Here is a 21,074-nt window from a genome sequence, read left to right as displayed (position 1 = left end):
AATGAGTATATTCAAGACTGACATCGATAGATTTTAGGGCACTAAGGGAAACATGAGATAGGGGATAGGGTGGGAAAGTGGCATTGATGTATAAGTTCAGCCATGGTCTTATTGAATGTCGGTGCAGGCTGCATGGAGCGCATCGTCTACTCCTGCTCCTATTTATTATATGGTTGTGTCCTGTGACTCACAGCACACCAATATTCAACAGGCACGGGGTGATCTGGGACTGAGAGCTAACCCATTTTAAGAAGGCAGAGAATGATCGAGAATGGCAATAAACCCGTGTCAAACAGATTCAGAATGTTCCCTGACTAACAGCAAACCGCTTTAAAGCAGACACGGAATGATCAAAGAATGATTCACTTAATGTGACCTGAGACAAAGAAGTCGTTAGCTGCTATCAATCAAAATACATTTGGAAGGAACATTCTACATTTACTGAACCGGAAACAGCCTTCAGCCGTCAATCAACCCTGCCCAGCCCACACCGCCCGCACCATTCAGAGAGACAGAGACTGTCAGAGAACTTCCAGCATTCAGTGCTGACCCTGTTAAACTCAACAGCTCCTCACACAGAACCCCGGTGTCATAAACACTGAGCATTTTCACTGAACCCCTTAAAATACAGTCTATGAATTGAGAAAAACTTCAAAATGCATTACAATTCGGCTGAATGGCAGAAAAGTTAATAAAGTTTTCACCATCACTCAGCAATCCCCTTAGACTTTCCTTCCACACATCTGCTGTAAGAATTGCTCACTTTTCCCTCTGAGCTGAATTATTTCAGTGTCAGGAACTTCACGTCTTCATAAACATTTTATTAATAAATAAATAAATAACTATCAAACACAAGTACGTTAATGGTTGAAGGCATCGCAATTCTGCATTAACCCACCGGAGGGTGCTCTTGCATTCTCACTTATACTGCAGACCGGCTAACGTGCACCGTGCATATTAAACCAGCAGGGGGCACAAAAGGCCATTACTGATACAGCAGACTGGCTAACAAGCATTGTGCACCTTAGATATGCAGGGGGCGCACATTCACCGTTATTTATACTGCAGACCTGTTAACGTGCACCGTGCGCATTAGGCATGCAGGGGGCGAACACTTGCCGCTACTTACACTGCAAACCTGCTGTCGTGCACCATGCGCATTAGACCAGCAGGGGGCGCCCACTCGCCGTTACTTACACAGCAGACCTGTTAACATGCTCCTTGCACATTAGATCAGCAGGAGGCGCACTCGTGCCGTTACTTATACTGCAGATCTCCTAACATGCACCGTGCACCTTAGACCAGCAGCGGGTGCACACTCGCCGTTACTTATACTGCAGACCGGCTAACGTGCACCGTGCGCATTAGACCAGAAGGGGGCGCACACTCGCCGTAACTTATAATACAGTCCTGTTAACATGGGTCGTGCACCTTAGACCCCCAGGAGGCGCATTCTTGCCGTTACTTATGATGCAGTCCAGTTAACATGCACCGTGCACCTTCGACCAGCAGGCGGCGCACGCTGCCTTTACTTACAATGCAGTCTGCATACATGCACTGTGCACCTTAGACCTGCATGTGGCACGCACACTTGCCATTACTTGTATTGCTGACCTGCAAACATGCACCGTGCACATGCAACCTCCTGGGGTGCACACTAGCAATTGCTGATAATTTCGTAAATTCGAATGCAAAATATTGCAGATTCTGGAAATTGGAAATAAAAACAGAAAATGCTGGAAATGGTCAGCAGGTCAGGCAACAACTGAGGTGAGAGAAAAAACGTTAACCTTTCAGGTCGATGACCTTTCATCAAAATGGGAAAAAGTGCGGGATGTAACAGATTATAAGACCATAAGAAATAAGAGCAGCAGTGGATATACAGCCCTTCGCACCACTCTATAAGATCATGGCTGATCATCGAACTCAATGGCACTTTCCCGCCCGATTTCGATATCCCTTGATTCACCTACAGTCCAAAAATCTACCTATCTCAGCCTTGAATATACTCAATGACTCAGCATCCACAGGCCTCTGGGGCAGAGAATTCCAAAGATTCAAAACTCTCAGATTGATGAAATTCACCCTAATCTCAGTCTTAATGGCCGACCCCTTAACCTGAGATTATGTTGCCTTGTTATAGAAACTCCAGCCAGGGGAATAAATCTTTCAGCATCTAATTGGCAGTCCCCTTCAGAATCCTGCAAGTTTCAATGAGATCACCTTTCAGCCTTTTAAACATCTGAGAGTATAGGCCAGTTCTACACAATCTCTCATAATAGGACAGCTCTCTCATCCCAGGAATCAATCCAGTGAACCTTCGTTGCACTGCCTCCAAGGCAAGTATATCCTTCCTTAGATATGGAGACGCAAATTGTGCACAATAATCCAGGTGTGGTCTCATCAAGGCCCTGTACAATTGTAGCAAGACGTCCTTACTGTTATATTCCAACCCCTTGCAATAAAGGCCAACGTGACCTTTGCCTTCCTTATTGCTTGCTGTGCCTGCATGCTAGCTTTCAGTGCTACTTTCACGAGGAGCCCCAAATCTCTGTGAACAACAACATTTGAAAGTTCCTCACCATTTAAAAATATTCTGCTTTTCTATCCTTCATACCAAAGTGAATAAACTCTCATTTCCCTACATTACTGCATCTTCCACCTTACCTGCCCACTCACTTATTCTATCTATATCCCATTGCAGACTCTTTGTGTTCTCCTCACAGCTTACTGTTCCAACTACGAGGTTAGCAGGTCTGCAGTATAAGTAAGTATGAATGACGGCCCCCTGGTGGTTTAATGTACACGGTACCTGTTAGCGGTTCGGCAGTATGATTGACGGCTTGTATGCGGCCCCTGGTGGTATTATGTGCACGGTGCATGTCAGCAGTTCCTTACTGATTAACATGAACCTCTTTCAATTTAATATCCTGTATTCGCCGCTCAGAATGCGTCTCCTCTACATTGGGGTCCAAACGTTGGTCTCCACACCAATATGGTTCACTCTTAATTGCCCTCTGAAATGGCCTAACAAGCCATTCAGTTGTAATAAACTGCTATGAAAACAATAAGTATAAAACGGGATGGACCATTCGGCATCGACCTCGTCAAACACAGCCCAGTCACCAGCATCTGGGGACTTGTGCCAAAATTGAGAGAGCTGTCCCACAGAATAGTCAAGCATCAGCCTAACATAGTCATATCCACAGAATCATACTATTCAGCTTTCAGCCAATGTCCCAAACTTCTCCATCAACATCGCTGGGTAAGTCCTATCCCTCCAGCAGGGCAGTCCCACCTGTGTTGGAGGCGGAGTGGTGTACTGTTGGGCAGCAGGGGCCCTGGGGTCTGCAACATTGATTCGGACCCCATGAGGTTTCAGGGCTTCAGGTCAAGCATGGGCAAAGAAACGACTTGCTGATTACCACCTACCGCCCGTCCTCAGCAGATGGATCAATACTCCTCCATGTTGAACATCAATTGGAAGAAGCTCTGTGATTAGCAAGGGCACAGAATGTGCTCTGGGTGGGAGACTTTAATTTCCATCACCAAGCGAGCTGGCTGAGTGCACAAGGACATAGCTGCCAGTCTGGGCCTGAAACAGGTCCTGTGAGAACCAACAGGAGGGGAAAAGCTACTTGTCCTTGTCCTCACCAATCCACCTGTTGCAGATGCATCTCTCCATGACACTTTTGGTAGCAGTGACCACCGCACAGTTATTGTGGAGACGAAGTCCCGTCCTCACACCGAGGACACCATCCATCGTGTTGTTTGGCACTAACACCGTGCTAAATGGGATAGAATCAGAACAGATCTAGCAGCACAAAATTGGGTATTCATGAGGCGATGTGGGCCATCAGCAGCAGAAGAATTTTATTCCACCACAATCTGTAACCTCATGGCCCGGCATATCCCTCACTCTACCATTACCATCAAGCCAGGGCATCAAAGCTCGTTCAATTTGGAGTGTTTTTTTATTCATATATGTGTTGCGGGCGTCGCATATTATTATTGCCCATCCCTAATTGCACTTGTGAAGGTGGCGGTGAGCCACCTTATTGAAGTACTCCAGTCTTTGAGGTGAAGGTACTCCCACAGTGCGGTTAAAAATGGAGTTCCAGGATTTTGACCCAGTGATGATAAAGGATCGGCAATATACTTTAAAGTCAGGATGTTGTGTGACTTGGAGGGGAACTTGGAGGTGGTGTGGTTCCCAGTCGCCTGCTGCCCTTGTAGTTCCAGGTGGAAGAGCTCACTGGTTTGGGAGATTCTGCCGAAGAAGCCTTGGTGAGTTGCTGCATTGCTTCTTGTAGATGCTACACTCTGCAGCCGCGGTATGCTGGTGGAGGGAGTAAATGTTTAAGTTGGTTTATGGGGTGCCAATCAATTGGGCTGCTTTGTCGTGCATGGAGTTGAGCTTCTTGAGTGTTGTTGGAGCAGCACACATCCAGGCAAGTGGACATTGTGGAAGAGCATGTCAAGAGCAGCAGCAGGCGAACCTAATAATGAGGTGACAACCTGGGGAAGCTGCAACACAGGACTACATGCATGCTAGAAAGCGGAAGCAGTATTCTATAGACAGGGCGAATCAATCGCACATTCAATGGATCAGATCAAATATCTGCCGTCCTGTCACATCCAGTCGTGAATGGTGATGGACAATTAACCCACTAAGGAGAGGAGGAGGCTCCATTAATATCACCATCCCCAATGATGGTGAGCCCAGCACGTAAGCGCAAAAGACAAGGCTGAAGCATTTGCCACCATCTTCAGCCAGACGTGCCCAGTGGATGATCGATATCGGCCTGCTCCTGAGGTCCCCAACAAAAGAGAGGCCAATTCGATTTACTACACGTGATATCAAGAAACGGATGAGCGCATTGGATACAGTAAAGGCTGTGGGCCCCGGCAACATGCCAGCTATCATGATGAAGACTTGTGCTCCAGAACTATTTGCGCATCTAGCCAAGCTGTTCAAATACAGCTACAAAACTGGCCTCGATGCGACAATGTTGAAAACTGCCCAGGTGTGTCCTGTCCACAAAAAGCAGGACTAACCCAACCCATTAAATTTCCACCTCATCAGTCTACTCTCAATCATCAGCAAAGTGATACAAGGTGTCATCGAAAGTGTTATCAAGCGACACTTATTCACCAAAAACCAGCTCACGGATGCACAGTTTGGGTTCCGCAAAGACCACTCGGCTACGAAACTCATAACAGCCTTGATCCAAACATGGAGAAAGGAGCTGAATTCCAGAGATGAGGTGAGAGTGACCGCCCTTGAAACCAAGGCAGCATTTGACCGAGTGTGGCATCAAGGAGCCCTAGTATAACTGAAATCAATGGGAATCGGGGGGAAAACGGAGCACTTAATGGAGCCATACCTAGCGTAAAGGAAGATGGTTGTGGTGGTTGAAGGTAATCATCACAGCCACAGGACATCGCTGCAGGAGTCACTCAAGGCAGTGTCATAGAATCATAGAAAGTTACAGCACGGAAGAAGGCCATTTCGGCCCATCGTGTCCGTGCCGGCCATCAAACAACCATATAACCTAATCCCACTTCTGAGCTCTTGGCCCGTTGCCCTGCAGGTTTGAGCATCTCAAATGCACAGCCAAGTACATTTTTAAATGTGGTTAAGGTTTCTGCCTCTACCACCCTTTCAGGCAGTGACTTCCAGGCCGATACAACCCTCTGGGTGAAGAATAGTCCCCTCTAATCAGCTCTAAAGTTTCTACCGATTACTTTAAATCTGTGCCCCTCTGCTTGCTGACAACTTTGCTAAGGGAAATAGGTCCGTTCTATCCCATTTATCTAGGCCGCCCACAATTTTATACACCTCAATATGGTCTCCCCTCAGCCTTCTCTGTTCCAAGGAAAACAGACCCAGCCTAAACAGTCTTTCATCATAAGTAAGATTCTCCACTCCCGGCAACACCCTTGCAAGTCTCCTCTGTCCCCTCTCAGTAATGTGATGACGAGAACTGCACACAGTACTCTAGCTGAGGCCTAGCCAGTGTTTTGTTCCATTGAATCATAACCCTCTTGCTCTTGTATTCTATGCCGCGACTAATAAAATCAAACATTCCGTATGCCTTCTTAACCACCTTATCTACCTGGCCTACTACTCAGGGTCCTACCATTTAATGTATATTCCCTTGCCTTTTTAGCCTTCCCCAAATGCATTAACTCACATTTCTACGGATTGAATTCCATTTGCCACTGTTTTGCCCACCTGACCAATTTATTGATATGTTCCTGCAGTCTACAGCTTCCTTCTTTTGTATGAACCATGCAGCCGATTTTAGGATCATCTGCAAACTTCGTAATTATACCCGCTATATTCAAGTCCAGATGATTCATATATCCCACAAAAAACAAGTGACCTAGTATTGAGACCTTCGGCACGCCAGTTCCTGGGCACAACTATCTTCAGCTGCTTCATCAATGAAGTTCCCCCCAACTTAAGGTCAGAAATAGCGAAGTTCGCTGAAGACTGCACAGTGTTCAGCGCCATTCACAACAACTCAGATAATGAAGCAGTCCATTTCTGTAAGCAACAAGACCTTGTCAACACTCAGTCTTGGGCTGATAAGTGGCAGATAATATTCGTGCCAGATAAGTACCAGGCAATGACTATCTCCAACAAACGAGAGTCTAAACTGCTCCTGTTGACATTCAACGGCAGTACAATCGCCGAATCCTCCACACTCAACATCCTGGGGGTCACCATTGACCAGAAATTAACTGTTCCAGCAGCAAAAATAATGTGGCAATACGAGCAGGAGGGAGCCTAGGTATTCTGCGGCGAGTGTCTCCGATCCTGACTTCCCAAAGCCTTGCCACCATCTACAAGGCACAAGTAAGGAGTGTGATGGAATATTCTCCACTTGCCTGGATGAGTGCAGCTGCAACAACACTGAAGAAGCTCGACACCATCCAGGACATAGCAGCCCGCATGATTGGCACCGGATCGAACCACTTAATCATTCACTCTCTCTACCATCAGCGTACCGTGGCTGCATTGTGTACCATCTACAAGGTGCACTGCAGCAACTTGCCAAGGCTTCTTCGGCATCACCTCCAAAACCCGTGAGCTCTTCCAACTAGAAGGACAAGGGTAGCAGGCGCATGGGAATACGACCACCTCCAAGTTGCCCTCCAAGTCACACACCATTCTGGCTTAGAAGTATATCGCTTATCGTTCAACGTCGCTTTGTCAAAATCCTGGAAATCCCAACCTAACAGCACTGTGGAAGCACCTTCACCACACGGATGCAGCGGTTCAAGGAGGTGGCGCACCATCACTTTCTCAAGGGCAATTAGAGATGGGCAATAAATGCTAGCCCTGCCAGCGATGCCCGCATCCCATAAACGAGTAAAAATAAATCAGTCTACCAATGTCTTGCCCAATCACGTAACATGTCTATATAATTTGTTGGTCTCTTTACATTCTCCTCACAATTTATTTTCCCATCGAGCTTTGTATCATCAACAAATTTGGATATATTGCACACGGCTCCTCATCTAATTCATTGATATAGATTGTACATAGCCGAGGGTCAAGAATTGACCATTCAGCACTCCACTAGTTACTCCAATATCTGACGTTCTGAAAATCATCCGTTAATTCCTGCTCTCTGCTTTCTGTCCGTTTGCCAATCCCCAGTACATAGTAATATATACACCCAATCCAATTAGCACTAATCTTGTGTAACAACCTCTTGTTTAGCACATTATCGAATGATTTCTGAAAATCCAAATATACTACATCCACTGGTTCCCCCTTATCTACCCTGCTAGTTGCACCCTAAAAAAACTCTAATAGATTTGTCAAGCACGATTTCCCTTTCATAAAACCGTGTTGATTCTGCCTAGTGAAAGTTCGATTTTCCAACTGCCTTGTTACCGCCTCCTTAGTAATAGATGCTAGCATTTTTCCGATGCCCAATTTCAGGGTAACTGGCCTCTAGTTACCTGATTTCTCTTTCCATCCTTTCTTGAAAAGCGGGGTAACATTTCCTGCCTTCCAATGCAGGGGGACCGTTCCAGCATCTGGGAAATTCTGGAAGATCCAAACCAAACTCTGCTAACAGCTGCTTTGTGTCAGCTGTGGCTCATTTGGTAGCACCCTCGCATTGAAGTCAGAAAGCTGTGAATTCATAGTCGCACTCCGGAGATTGAGGACAAAAATCTAGGCTGACCCTTCAGTGTAATACTGAGGGAGTGCTACACTCTCAGAAGATCCGTCTTTCAAATGAGATGTTAAACTGTTGGCCCCGACTCTTTCTCTCAGTTGGATGTAAAAGATCCCATCCCACTATGTCGAAGAAGGGGAATTATCGCCAGTGTCCTCACCAATCATCACTACAGCAGAAGATCTAGTTATTGTCACATGGCAGTTTGTGGAAGCTTCCTGTACACATATCGACTGCTGCCTTTTCTACATTGCAAGTGACTACTCTTCAAGAATTACTTCATTGGCTGTAAAGTTCTATTGCTGTATATCTGCAGCCACTCCAGTTAAAAACAAAGGATGTAGGCCATCAGCTCCAGGGGATTTGTCTGCTTTTAGTCCCATTAAATTCACCATTACTTCTTCTTTAATAATATTAATTCCTTTAAGTTCCTCATGCTCATAAAACCTTTTGTTATCCACAATTTCTGGTATGTTACTAGAGCCTTCTACTGTTCAGACAGATGCAAAATATTTGTTTAACTTCCATGTCATTTCCTTGTCCCCCATTATAAATTCTGCTCTTTCTGCCTCTGAGGGACCCACGTTTATATGTGCTCATTGCTTCTTTTTTACGTACTTTAAAAATTTACAATTTATTTTTATAATTCTTTCTAGTTGACTCTCATATTATATTTTCTTCCTCTTTATCAATCTCTTGACCATCCTCAGCTGAATTTAAAAAATCTCCTAATCCATTGGATTGCTCTCATTTTGGCAACTTTGTAAAACTCTTCTTTTAATCTAATACTATCCTTAACTTCTCTAGTTAGCCATGGTTGGACAACTGTTCAAGTGGAGTGTTTTTATTCCCTAGGGATTTTACATTCGTTGAGAATTATTAATTATTAATTTAAATGTTTGCCATTGCTTTGAACCATCATATCTTTTAACAACATTTTTCAATCTACTTTACGAAAGTTGCCCCTCATATCCCTGCAATTGCATTTGTTTAAATTTATAACCCTGGCTTGAGACTTAACCGGAGCATTCTCAAATTTAATATGAAATTTTATCATATTATGATCACTCTTACCCAGATGATCCTTTACTATAATATTACTAATTAACTCAGTTTCATTACACAATACTAAATCTAAAATAGATTGTTCCCCAGTTCGCTCAAAATATTGTACTCGACAACTGTCTCGAAGCATTCCATTAACTCGTCCTCCAAAACATTCTGCCAATTTTGTTTAAAGTCTTAATGAAGATTAAAGGACCCTTTTTTGCATTACCCTTGATATATGCTACACTAATTTCCTCATTATACGCTGTCCAACACATTGATTACAATTAGCGTTCCTATAAACTAGTGTTATCTGCCCTTTGTATTGCATTAGCTCCACCCATACTGGTACTACATTCTGATTTTCTCTTCTAAGCTCTTTGCTCACAACTGCCTTTATCGCATCCTTTTTACTTAGTGCTACCTCCTTTTCCATTATGCCTATCATTTCTAAACGTCAAGCACCCGGGAAAATTTTGTTCCCAACATTGGTCACCATGTAACCACGTCACAGTAATGGCGACTGGATCAAACGTATTGATCGCTATTTGTGCCATTAATGTATCTCTCTTGATATGATATTTTCGAGCATTCAGTCCGCTTTTAATATTAACTGCTCTACAACCTGACGTTACTCTGTGGATCTTAAATTTTCCCTTACCTGAACCCACACTCCACTTATTAGGGATTGTTCTCCTTGGAGCAGTGAAGGGTAAGAGTTGTTCAAAATCATGAAGGTTGTGATAGAGTAAATGAGGAAAATGGTTTCCAGTGACAGAAGGTTTAGTAAACAGAAGACACAGATTTAAGATGATTGGTAAAAGAACCTGAGGCAACATGCAGAAATATGTTTTTATGCAGGGAGTTGTTATGATTTTGAATGCGTGGAGGAAGCAGACTCAATAGTAACTTTCATAACAGACTTGAAGGGGAAATGTACATGGCTATGGGGAAAGAGCAGGGTATTAGTACTGACTGGACAGATCCACCAAAAGCCGTCACAGCTACTATCTCTCGGTCTCTCTCTCACTCTCTATCTCTCTCTCTCTCGCTCTCAATAAAACAAGGCTAAATGTATTTAATAACCCAGCCTCCAAGGCTCTCTGGGGCAGAGAATTCCACAGATTTATGAACCTCTGAGAGAAGAAATGCCTCCTCATCTCATTTCTAAAAGGGCGACCCTTTATTCTGAAACTCTGCCCCCGAGTTCTAGATTTCCCCACGAGGGGAACCATCCTCTCTGCATCTACTTTGTCGAGCCCCCTCAATATCTTATATATTTCAAAAAGATCACCTCTCATTCTTATAAATTCCAATGTGTATAGGCCCAACCTTCAAAATCTTTCTTCATAAGTCAACGCCCTCATCTCAGGAATCAACCGAGGGAATCGTCCCAGGATTCCCTCAAATGCAGGAATATCCTTCCTAAAATAAGGAGACCATAACTGTACGCAGTACTCCAGGTGTTTTCTCACCAATAACCTGTACAGTTGTAGCAGGACTTCCCTGCTTTTTATCTCCAACATGCTTGCAATAAAGCCAACACTCCATTTCCCTTTTTGATAACTTGCTGTACCTGCCTGATCACCTTTTTGTGTTTCATGCACAAGGACCGCCAGGTCCCTCTGAACTATAGCATTTTTTAATCTCTCTCCATTTAAATAATAATTAGCATCTTTATTTTCCCTGCCAGAATGGATAACCTCACACTTTCCCACATTATACTCCACCTGCCATATATTTGTCCACTTTGAGTCCTCTGCACAACTTGCTTTCCCAGTGTAAAATTCGAATTTGGAGGAACTCTAGAGGGAGATGTAATTGAGGGCAAATACAGCATTTATGAAAACAACGAAGAAAAGCTTGTTAACAAGGAGAGTGACTCTGCTTCCTCAAACAAGAGGTGTACTCACAGGGGATTAATAGTGGTTCATTCAATTTATACAATTTTATAAGCAACGCCCACTTACTACAGAATGGGGTGTATATGCACAAACATTATCAAAACAGTTGTCCTTTATTGGTTAACGTGGTTAGTCACTCAACTGTCGGCTCCAACCTTCAACTGTCGGACCCACCACCTTGAACTCAGGTACCCTTGGACCATGTTAGCCACAGATGCGGATTGTAATTCTGCTCCCCGCATTCATCTTTTCCCCATTGTAGGCCGTGTATGTAGTTTGAGAAAACATGTCTTATCCTTTTCTGTCGAGCAGGCCGGGTAATTGCAAGGCCACACTGATTCATATGTTCTGAACTAATACCATTTGATTGTTAATTGTATTCTTATCTCCTTAGAAGACAGGCAGTGTTTAGACAATGCTCTACTTGAGCGGTTGCAAACATATTCCCATGCACTTATCACTTCTATGTGTATTTGATGCTTGATATTCGACCCTGCTGCATTCCTATCTGTTCCCAGCTGCATGTTGTCAGTATCTGTTCCGAAAACCCATCTCTGTCTTAAAATGCTAACATAGTCAAGTATCCCAGAATTCATTGGGAACAAGCTGGACCTTTCAGTTTAACATAGTCAAGTATTCCAGAATTCATTAGGAACAAGCTGGATCCTTCAGTCCCCCCTTCCAACCCCCTGAAAGGACCCTTGAAGCGGGGTTGGAGAGTGTGCTCTCTACGCTACGATAGTGTGATAAGCTGGTGGGTTTATCGTATTTCAGAAATGCATATAGGTTTCCCCAATTAAATAGCATGAATGATGAAGATTTTCCTGTAATCCCCCTCCCAATTTCATCTATACTTCCCCCCCCCCCAGTCCTTTGGCTATTCCAGGTAGGCCGCATATTTGTTACATATAGATCTGGTGTGAATCCTGTCGGGACGGCTACCCATCGAGGCACCAGATATGCATCAGATGAGTAAAGTTAATATTTAGGTATTCCCCAATTCATTATACGATTGCTTTATTATACATACACTTGATTTTTCCAACATGTTGTTAAAGACATCATCTGAGACGCTAGGAGTAGGAGCAGTACAAACATTATCAGTTTTAACAATTTGTTTTGCAATTCGTTTAGCCTGAATCCGTTTACATTTCCTGCATGTCATACATAACAAGGTCAGGACAATTACTAACTGCACCCCGACTAATGCATGTGTAATCAGTCGGATCCATGGGTGGATCTGTATATTTAGTCCCCAGTCTATCCTTTATCCTCCGCCCGCTGCTCCAATTGCTGCATCATAAGATCTGGCAGTAATGGCCCTGATCTGATCCCTTTCTTAAATTCAATTCACTGTTCCGGTGTTCCAATTCTGCCCCGCCTGTGGTGTCCTCTTTTTCTTCTATCTTTCCTGATGTTACCCCGCCTGGGGTCTCCTCTACATTGCTTCGGATGTTCTTATTCAATGTGCTCAATTAATTGGTTAGTGCTGGTTAGTCATGGCCATGAATACCCAATTGGCTTATGTGTCAAAATCTTACTACATAATGTATAAATTCATCAAATACACTCATTACAAGTTGGAGACTACCAAAGCCTGTGAAATAATAGGAACCTAAGGGAGTGCTGTTATATTAAGCGCAATATCCCACCAGTGTGGGTTATCCTCTATGCTGTCAATTTCAATATCCATTCTTGAGTTGTCTTGCTACAAATTATAAAAAAATGCTTTAGGGATGAGTCCAGTTGCATCCTGAGCTCACTGAAACCCTCAAACAAAAGGGAAATGTAGTCGAGTATCAGAATTTTGCCATATAATTGTGCAGCTCGTACTTAAGTATCTCATTTACTGTCAATTTTACTTGAGCATAGGTTTCGATATTAAGTGAAAAGTGCTGATCACCTCATATTAGATTCGTACTGGTTCATCCCACGCTCTGTTACCTACAAACACAAGTATTACAGTCACAGTTAAATTCAGACTTACAATCATTTCCAGCGACATTACAGTTTAACATCTAATCAACAAATCTTGGAATTAAAAGATTCTCCAGATCTCTCTATTACTTGTATCCATCTTGTGGATAATTCTTACTAAACATGATTTCTCCTTAGCCTCAATTGCCCCAATCCAGATTCCATGTAACTCTCCACTTCAACTCCAATTTCAATCCCTTTAGAAGGTAGCAGTGTGTTTAACTCTATTCTGATTGTTTCATTAAATAGATAGTTTCTCGGTGGAGTATGTGTCAATGCTTTAAACGTTGTCTCACTCTCCTGAGCCACATTAACTATTCTTTGCCTTGCTGTTGTCAAGTAACTGAGCAGGCTGAGACCCGTTCTTCAGTGCAGATTCACCATACATTATCGGATGGTTATTGCCTCATATATAACGAATCACCTTTGCACACTAATACCCGTATCTCAATATCGTGCCACACGTGTCCTCTGATACAAGCCTTTATAGGGCTTTCAGGTCTCTTATCAAAAGATTGTAGACGTCTGAAGATCTTTGCTCATCTTCCTCTGCATGGCCCGATGTCTTGGTTAGTGGCCAGACTACGAAATTCAGTTTTCTTAAAAGTTAATTAAAGGCAGGGACACAAATATCACCAAGACAAAGCTATCAATTTACTATTCTTTACTACACTTTCCTGACTTTCAATACTAAATTTTTTAAATACCCATTCAGTAGTGTAATTCCCTTATTTCAATTTTAACCCTCTATCACTTTCCTTCAATTCCCATTCATATCTCATTCATGAGTCCTGGAGTAACTTTACTGTCCATTACAATATTTAGGATTGAAAACATAGATCAAACATTTTCTCTTGATCCAAGTTATTAACACTTTTTTATTCATCATTATTGTAGAAAATCTTTTATTTTCCCAAAAGTAACCAAATATAGTGCCTGAGTCCATTTTGTCATTTCAAAATTATCCCAAAGTCCAACCAGCAGTACAGTTTATCAATTTGCCTTCCATTTCCAATTTCAGAAACAAGTGATTCTCAGGCTACGTGGCTTACACAGTGTTTTAACATTAGAGACAGAAGTGCAGCAATTAGTTTGCAAGATAACTTCCATATAACAAAAGAAAGAAAATAACCAATTGTGACTCTGCTTAGAGCCCAAGGCGTTAATTTATCAAATCATAATTTTCCTTCTATCACTGTGGGGAAATATTAACCAAAAATTAAGAAACTTAAATTTAATAATGTCCAATATCTTTATATTTCATACTAAATTTGTTGCTCTGTGAACTTAAACAGCTGTCAGTGGGAAGGGTTAACTCCTTTGCAGGCTTCTAAGAAGGTGGATCAAATCATTATCAGACACACGCAATTGCGTCACTTCACGTAAATTTAAAAATAAAATCTCCCATCGAAAAGACAGTTGTGTATTCACACTTTAACTAAACACGAACACGGAGGTAACATGGACAGTGAACAAAGACGGAATTGAGCAAAGTTCACAAGCTAAGTAAGTCTTTGTAATGGCCTCTGCAACTGCAAGATTTTTCTGATTATTGCAAGACCGTGAGAGTTGGCACTGCCCCGTGAATATCTACACCATCTGCATTTTTAGCGTTTTGCTACCAAAGAACGGCTGCATTGCCTAATGAAAATTCCAGAAGCAGTGAAATGGCTGGTGCTTGAGTGACAGTATATCGTTGGACCTAATTATTGCTTAGCTGCAGTTTATCAGCGTTACTTCCCTGATTGTATTAATTCGAGATGTTCTTTATCAGACTAGGGAACTGGTGACGGGAGGCAAGAGCTTCCATTCTACTGGTTATGGTTCATCAGTTTGCAACTAACCATAGATAAGCGCTCTCTGAGCTTATCCTCCATTTCTCCCTCACACGGTGCTGTTCCACAAAATTGTGCACAAGTCAAAAATAAACGAGGTCAGAGGATAACACTTAATGATTCTTCTGCTAGATTCAACAGACTTATGCAATGGGCCAGCTCTGCACCACAAACTGATGCTTTTAATCGTTGCTCTGTAAAGATTAGGACAGTTCGACAAGTTCAGACCATCCCACAAACATTTCCGCACTAACATTGGCGTCGGGTTTACGGATTGCTTTGGTATGGACACTGCGATAGGAAAATTGTAATTAAGTCAAAATGCTTATGTGACGCTCATGATTCATCACCTTATATTACTCCCACCACGAGTGACAGACTTGTAATCACCGTTGCTTCACTCCCATGTTATGTAACTCAAAATACTCTTTCCAATAGAACATAAGTTTGGGAATCTATAATCTAATTGTAGTGCCAGGTGGTTTCCCTTCACCTCCACAGTTCAAGTAGACATATTATGAAATTTCATTGTGCTTTGAAAGCGCAGTGAGAGGATAGCAACTGATTTATTTAATTTTTTTTTATTGTGTGTCTTAGATTCAGCAGGTGATTTTGTTTAGCTGGTTAATTATTGTATGCTCCCAGCAGCAACATAGCAGTAAAGAAAAGAGAAACAAACTTTTAACCTTTAAGTGCAGAGCTGTGTGAACTGCGATACGATTTGGATTCAAAACAAATATAGGGGCTCTCGCACTTGAATTTGCTTTTATTTTGGGAAATGCCAGTACCGTATTATTTACCTCTGGATTTAAGCTAATCGATAGAATATTCTGCAGTGGAAGATTGTCCCCGTCTCTAGCAGGGGTGGGTGCAGCAACGCATCTGGACAATCCTGCAGCTACAGGCTGCTGCTTAGTGGAGTGGTACACTACCGGCCTTTGTCTATCCCTCTGCACCTGGGTTACTACAGTATTACAATGATCCTTCTGTGGTAGCTTTAGATGTGGAATGGCCTATTCTGGTCTGGTAATCCCAGGGCAGGAGCCCTTATGAGGGCTTGTTTAACTTTACAAATGCTGCTTCACGGTCGGTGCCCCAGTCCACCAACTCCTGGGATGGTTTCCCCCATTGGATCAAATCCTGTATAGGCTGGGCCATTTCTGAAAACTCTGGGATAAAGTTCCAGCAATAACTAAGTAGCCCTAGTACATGCCTGAACCCTCCAATGCGGTCTACACAAACTTACACTAACCAGAATTTCACCGTGGCCACAATGAGGATCTGGTTTTAATAGGTTAATTAAATGCATAACTCCAATTTAATGCAGATCAATTTTTTTAAACTAACCAGTACCACTTGGCAAAGAAAGAAAGAAGTCACATTAACAATGAAACAATCACTCATGCCTTGTAAACATTCAAATTCATTTTCTTCCAGGCACATTGGCAACAGTAACTTCAAGGCTAAAGCTTATCTTTTGTAAAACAATGAACAGATAAAACGAAACAAAATAGCACATTCTTGCAGAAAACAGTAAATTACGTCATAATTCTTATTGTCCTTTCTTCAGACGCCTTTCCAAAATACTCTAAAAACATAAATTATTTTTCTCATTTAAGCAAATCAAATCAAAATGCTTTGGAAGATTTCACCATAGCAACCGCGACTCCAAGGTTAAATCTTAATCTGAAATTTAATGTTTTGTTATACAAACTTTTTGTTCGTCTCAGTTTTTACACACCAGCTTAACTTAAATTGTAGTCGTTTTTTTCAATTCTGGAGGCACAATCTTATTCGCACATTCTTAAGACTTCCAAAATCCAAGACGAGACTAAAGATTTAAACCCTTTTAATAAAGAGAAGTGGGTGGAGCTAAACAAACATGACAGAATCTATCTTTTAAAGACAGACTTTTCAGTCAAAAGAAATACCCTAACTTCTTTAGCATTCATAGTCAGGAAAACTTTCACACTTTAACACACACTTTCACACAAACTGAAATTCCTGCACTTTGTTCTTTAAGGTTCCTTTCACTCAGCAAATCTGGTGTTTAATTGCCTTGGCACAGACGTTAATAACTTAATAACTCGGTAAAGCTTTGTTTCTCTTTTTTTTCCTTTTTACATCGGTGTCTCAGCAGCTTTTCCTGGCTTTCCAAATCCCTGATTTTTTTCCTTCCTTTGCTGAGTTTCCAAACTGGTTAGCCTGCAAATTAGATCTTTAGCCTTCTCTATCTCTCCCTCTCTCCCCTGCACTTTATGCTTAACCACCTGGCTATGTTTCTCTCTTAACCCGTTGTGATTTTTTTTGAGTGAGACTTTCCAGAATAAAGTTTATCATTTATTTTCTCAAAGGGGACTTGGTCTCCTTTGATTAAACATCCCGTCAATTATCAATTCACGGGCACTCCCCACTCCCCGTGGAGTTTATCCATTCTCAAGAGAAGCAGCTGATCAGGAAGCTACTTTCGAGTTCGGATCTATTACACAATTGTTGCGTATATTATTATAATCCATCTTATACTTTATCAGCACAAACAAAACACCTTATACTCTAAACCAGAATAATGCACTTATGTTTAATCAATTCCATCAGTCCGCGGTCTCCATGAGGAATAATTTTACTATAAGTGTAATTTAATACTGACTGACCATACATGGTTTAGCCCTACTAGTGACGAACGAGTCCATGTTCCTCCTAAATGTCTTCCTCTGGCTTCTCTGCTTAGGACACGACGCGGACCCGCCTTAACCGTCACTTCCAGTGTATTTTAACTCCTATGGTCCTCTTACATGCAGCATCCCACTTCTGACACCAACTGCTCGATTCGAATTTGGAGAAACTGTAGACGCAGACAGAATTGAGGACAAGTACAAACTTTATTAAAACAACGGAGAGAAGCTTGTTAACACGGGAGAGTCACCCTGCTTCCTCAAACAAGAGGTGCACTCATAGGGGATTATCAGTGTTTCATTCAAGTTATACAATTCTATAAGCAACGCCCACTTACTACAGCACGGTGTGTATACGTACCAACAGTGTCAAAACAGTTGCTCCTTATTGCTTTATGTGGTTATTCACTCAACTGTCGTGTCCAACCTTCAACTGTCGAACCCATCCCCTTGATCTCATGTAGCCTTGAACCATGTTAGCCACTGATGTGGATTGTAATTCTACTCCCTGCATTCCTCTCTTCCCCGTTGTAGGCTGTGTTTGTAGTTTGAGAAAACATGTCTTTTGTTTTACTGTAGAACAGGTCGGGTAATTGCAAGGCCACAATGATTCATGTGTTCTGAACTTATACTATTTATTGTTAATTGTATTCTTATCTCCTGAGAACACAGGCTGTGTTTAGACACTTCTCTACTTGAGGGGATGTGAACACACATTCCCATGCCCTTATCACTCTATGTTTCTTTGATGTTTGATATTCGACCTTGCTGCATTCCTATCTGATCCCAGCTGCATGTTGTCAGTCACTGTTCTGAAAACTCATCTCTGTCTTTACCAGCAAACATAGTTAAGTATCGCAGAATTCATTGGGAACAAGCTGGACTTTTCAGTTTAACAGTCAAATATCCCAGAATTCATTGGGAACAAGCTGGTTCCTTCACCACCCATCCGCAAACTTGGCTACATTACACTCGGTCCCTTCATCCAAGTAATTTATGCAGATTGTAAATAGTTGAGGTCCCAGCGTCGATCACTGTGGCACCCGACTAGTTAACTTTTACCAACTGGAAAATGACTCATTTATCCCGACTCCCTGCTTTCTGCTAGTTAGCCAATTCTCTATCCATGCTAATATATTAGCCCCAACTCTGCGAGCTCTTATCATATGCAATAATCTTTTATGTGGATCCTGATCGAATGCTTTCTAGCAAAACAAATACACCTCATCCACAGGATCACCATTGTCAACCCTTATCGTTATATCCTCAAAGAACTCCATCAAATTTGTTAAACATGATTTCCCTTTCATTAAACCAAGCTCACTCTGCTTGACTGAATTATGATTTTCCAAATGGCCAACAACAGATGTTAGGCTCACTGGTCTATAGTTTCCGGCTTTCTGCCCCGTACGGGCCATTTATATTTTTTGGTCGAGAGGGTAGCTCCTTATTGTTATTATTTTTGAGCAGCTTAAAAGGTTTGGTAGGAAATTCACACGCAACCTGCAACATTTTGTTGCAAAGCTGAAAAAGATCAGATCTGCTGAGAGCACATGTTCCCTGACCTGCGGAGTGTTTGCAACATTTAATGAACAATTCCAGAATCAGCATCTGCTGCATTTTGTTTTTTATTTTACTGCAATCTCCCCATTTGTTGTAAGAAATAGAAATTTTGTGGTTAGAATCTGGAATGCACTGCCGGAAGGGGTGGTGGAGGCTGATTCAATAGTGGCTTTCAAAAGGGAATTGTCACCTACTTGAAGGAAGAAAAATTGCAGGGCTGCAGGGTAAGGGCGGGTGAGTGGGATGAGCTGAAGTGCTCTTGCAGGGGGCAATCACGGCTCGACGGGCCGTATGGGCTCCTTCTGTGCTTTATCCATTCTGAAAACCTCGAGTCCCTTCGCTGGGAGCAAGCAGAAGCCAAGCACAACTAGCGCAAGGAGCACACATCAACTCAAGCACCCCACCAATCCGCCCCTTCAACCTCCGTCTGCCCCACTTGTGCCAGAGACTGTAGGTCCCGCATTGGACTCATCAGTCACCTGAGAACTCTTTTTAATCTGGAAGCAATTCATCCTCGATTTCGAGGTGCTGCCTAAGAAGAAGAACCATTCTGTTATAGTCTACTGAGAATAAGTGACTGAGCTGACAAAAAAACATGAAATTAACATCTTTGCAAGTTAGCTCAGTTGGTTAGAGCTTAATGATAAAAATGCCAAAATCACAGATTCAATCCCCATACGCAAATCCTGAGTTCTGAGCTGCGGAATGTTTCCAGCATTAAATAAACACTTCCAGATCCGTCGGGACTTCTCGTGTTAAAATCAGTGAATGGTTCTCAGCCGCTGACTGGTTTGAAGTGCAAAGAATAGAATTGAAATAAATTCAATCCTGGGGTTTAATCACTCATTATGCCAATAGCGAACAAAAACAAACTAACCAGTCCAGGCCGGCGTTTATGCTCCACACGAGCCTCCTCCCGTCTTTCCTCATCTAAATCTATCTGAATAACCCTCTGTTCCCGTCTCCCTCATGTGCTTGTCTAGCCTCCCCTTACATGCATCTATACTGTTTACTTCAACCGCTCCCTGTGGCAGCGATTTCGACATTCTCACCACTCTTTGGGTAAAGAAGTTTCTCCTGAATTTCATATTGGATTTCTTGGTGACTATCTTATAATGATGTCCTCTAGTTATGCTGTTCCCCAGAAGTGGAAACATTCTCTCTGTATCCACTCTGTGAAAACCTTTCATAATTTTAAACATATCTATTGGGTGGCTCCTCGGCCTTCTTTTTTCAAGTGAAAAGACACCTAGCCTGTTAATCCTTTCCTGATAAGTTTACCTTCGCATTTCTGGTATCATTCCTGTAAATGTTCACTGCACCATAACTCCCACAGCTAGCGGGGCTACACTTCCTCCCACCGCACCACTTGTAATGACTGTATTCCATTCTGCCAGTTTCTCTGTTTCCGTCACATCTGTTCTAAAAATTTCCACACTATTGCTTACTTTTTCCACAAACGAGGATGCCCCTCTACCTTGGTTGACACGGCCCTCGACCATGTCCGTTCCACTTCCCGCACTTCTGCTCTCACCTCTTGCCCTCCCTCCCAGAAGCATGATAAGTTTCCCCTTGTCTTCACCTTTCCCCCCACCAGCATCAACTTTCAATGGATCATCCTGTGAAATTCCGCCACCTTCAGCATTATCCCACCAACAAAAACATCTTGCCCTCCCCCCGTTTAAGTATTCCAAAGGGTCCACTCCTCTATCACTCCTCTATCACGCCCAACACCCCTACCCCTTCGCCTGGGACCTTCCCATGAAAGCGCAGGAGATGCAACCCTGGCCATTTTACCTCCTCCCTTCTCGCCGTCCAGGGCCCAAAACACTCCTTCCAGTTGAATCAGCGATTTACCTGTGCTTCTTAGAATTT

General features: G+C 42.6%; 1 pseudogene; it reads right to left on the bottom strand.

Moving 5' to 3' along the window:
- Positions 1 to 20,701, bottom strand: part of LOC147085345 (uncharacterized) — a 54,859-nt pseudogene extending 34,158 nt beyond the window's left edge.
- Positions 20,702 to 21,074: the final 373 nt, after the last annotated feature.

Source organism: Somniosus microcephalus, unplaced genomic scaffold (genome assembly GCF_052327205.1).
Source record: "Somniosus microcephalus isolate GS21.2 unplaced genomic scaffold, FLI_Smic_1.0 unresolved_chr8, whole genome shotgun sequence".
NCBI lineage: Eukaryota > Metazoa > Chordata > Chondrichthyes > Squaliformes > Somniosidae > Somniosus > Somniosus microcephalus.
This window is presented reverse-complemented; position numbering and strand designations above follow the sequence as displayed.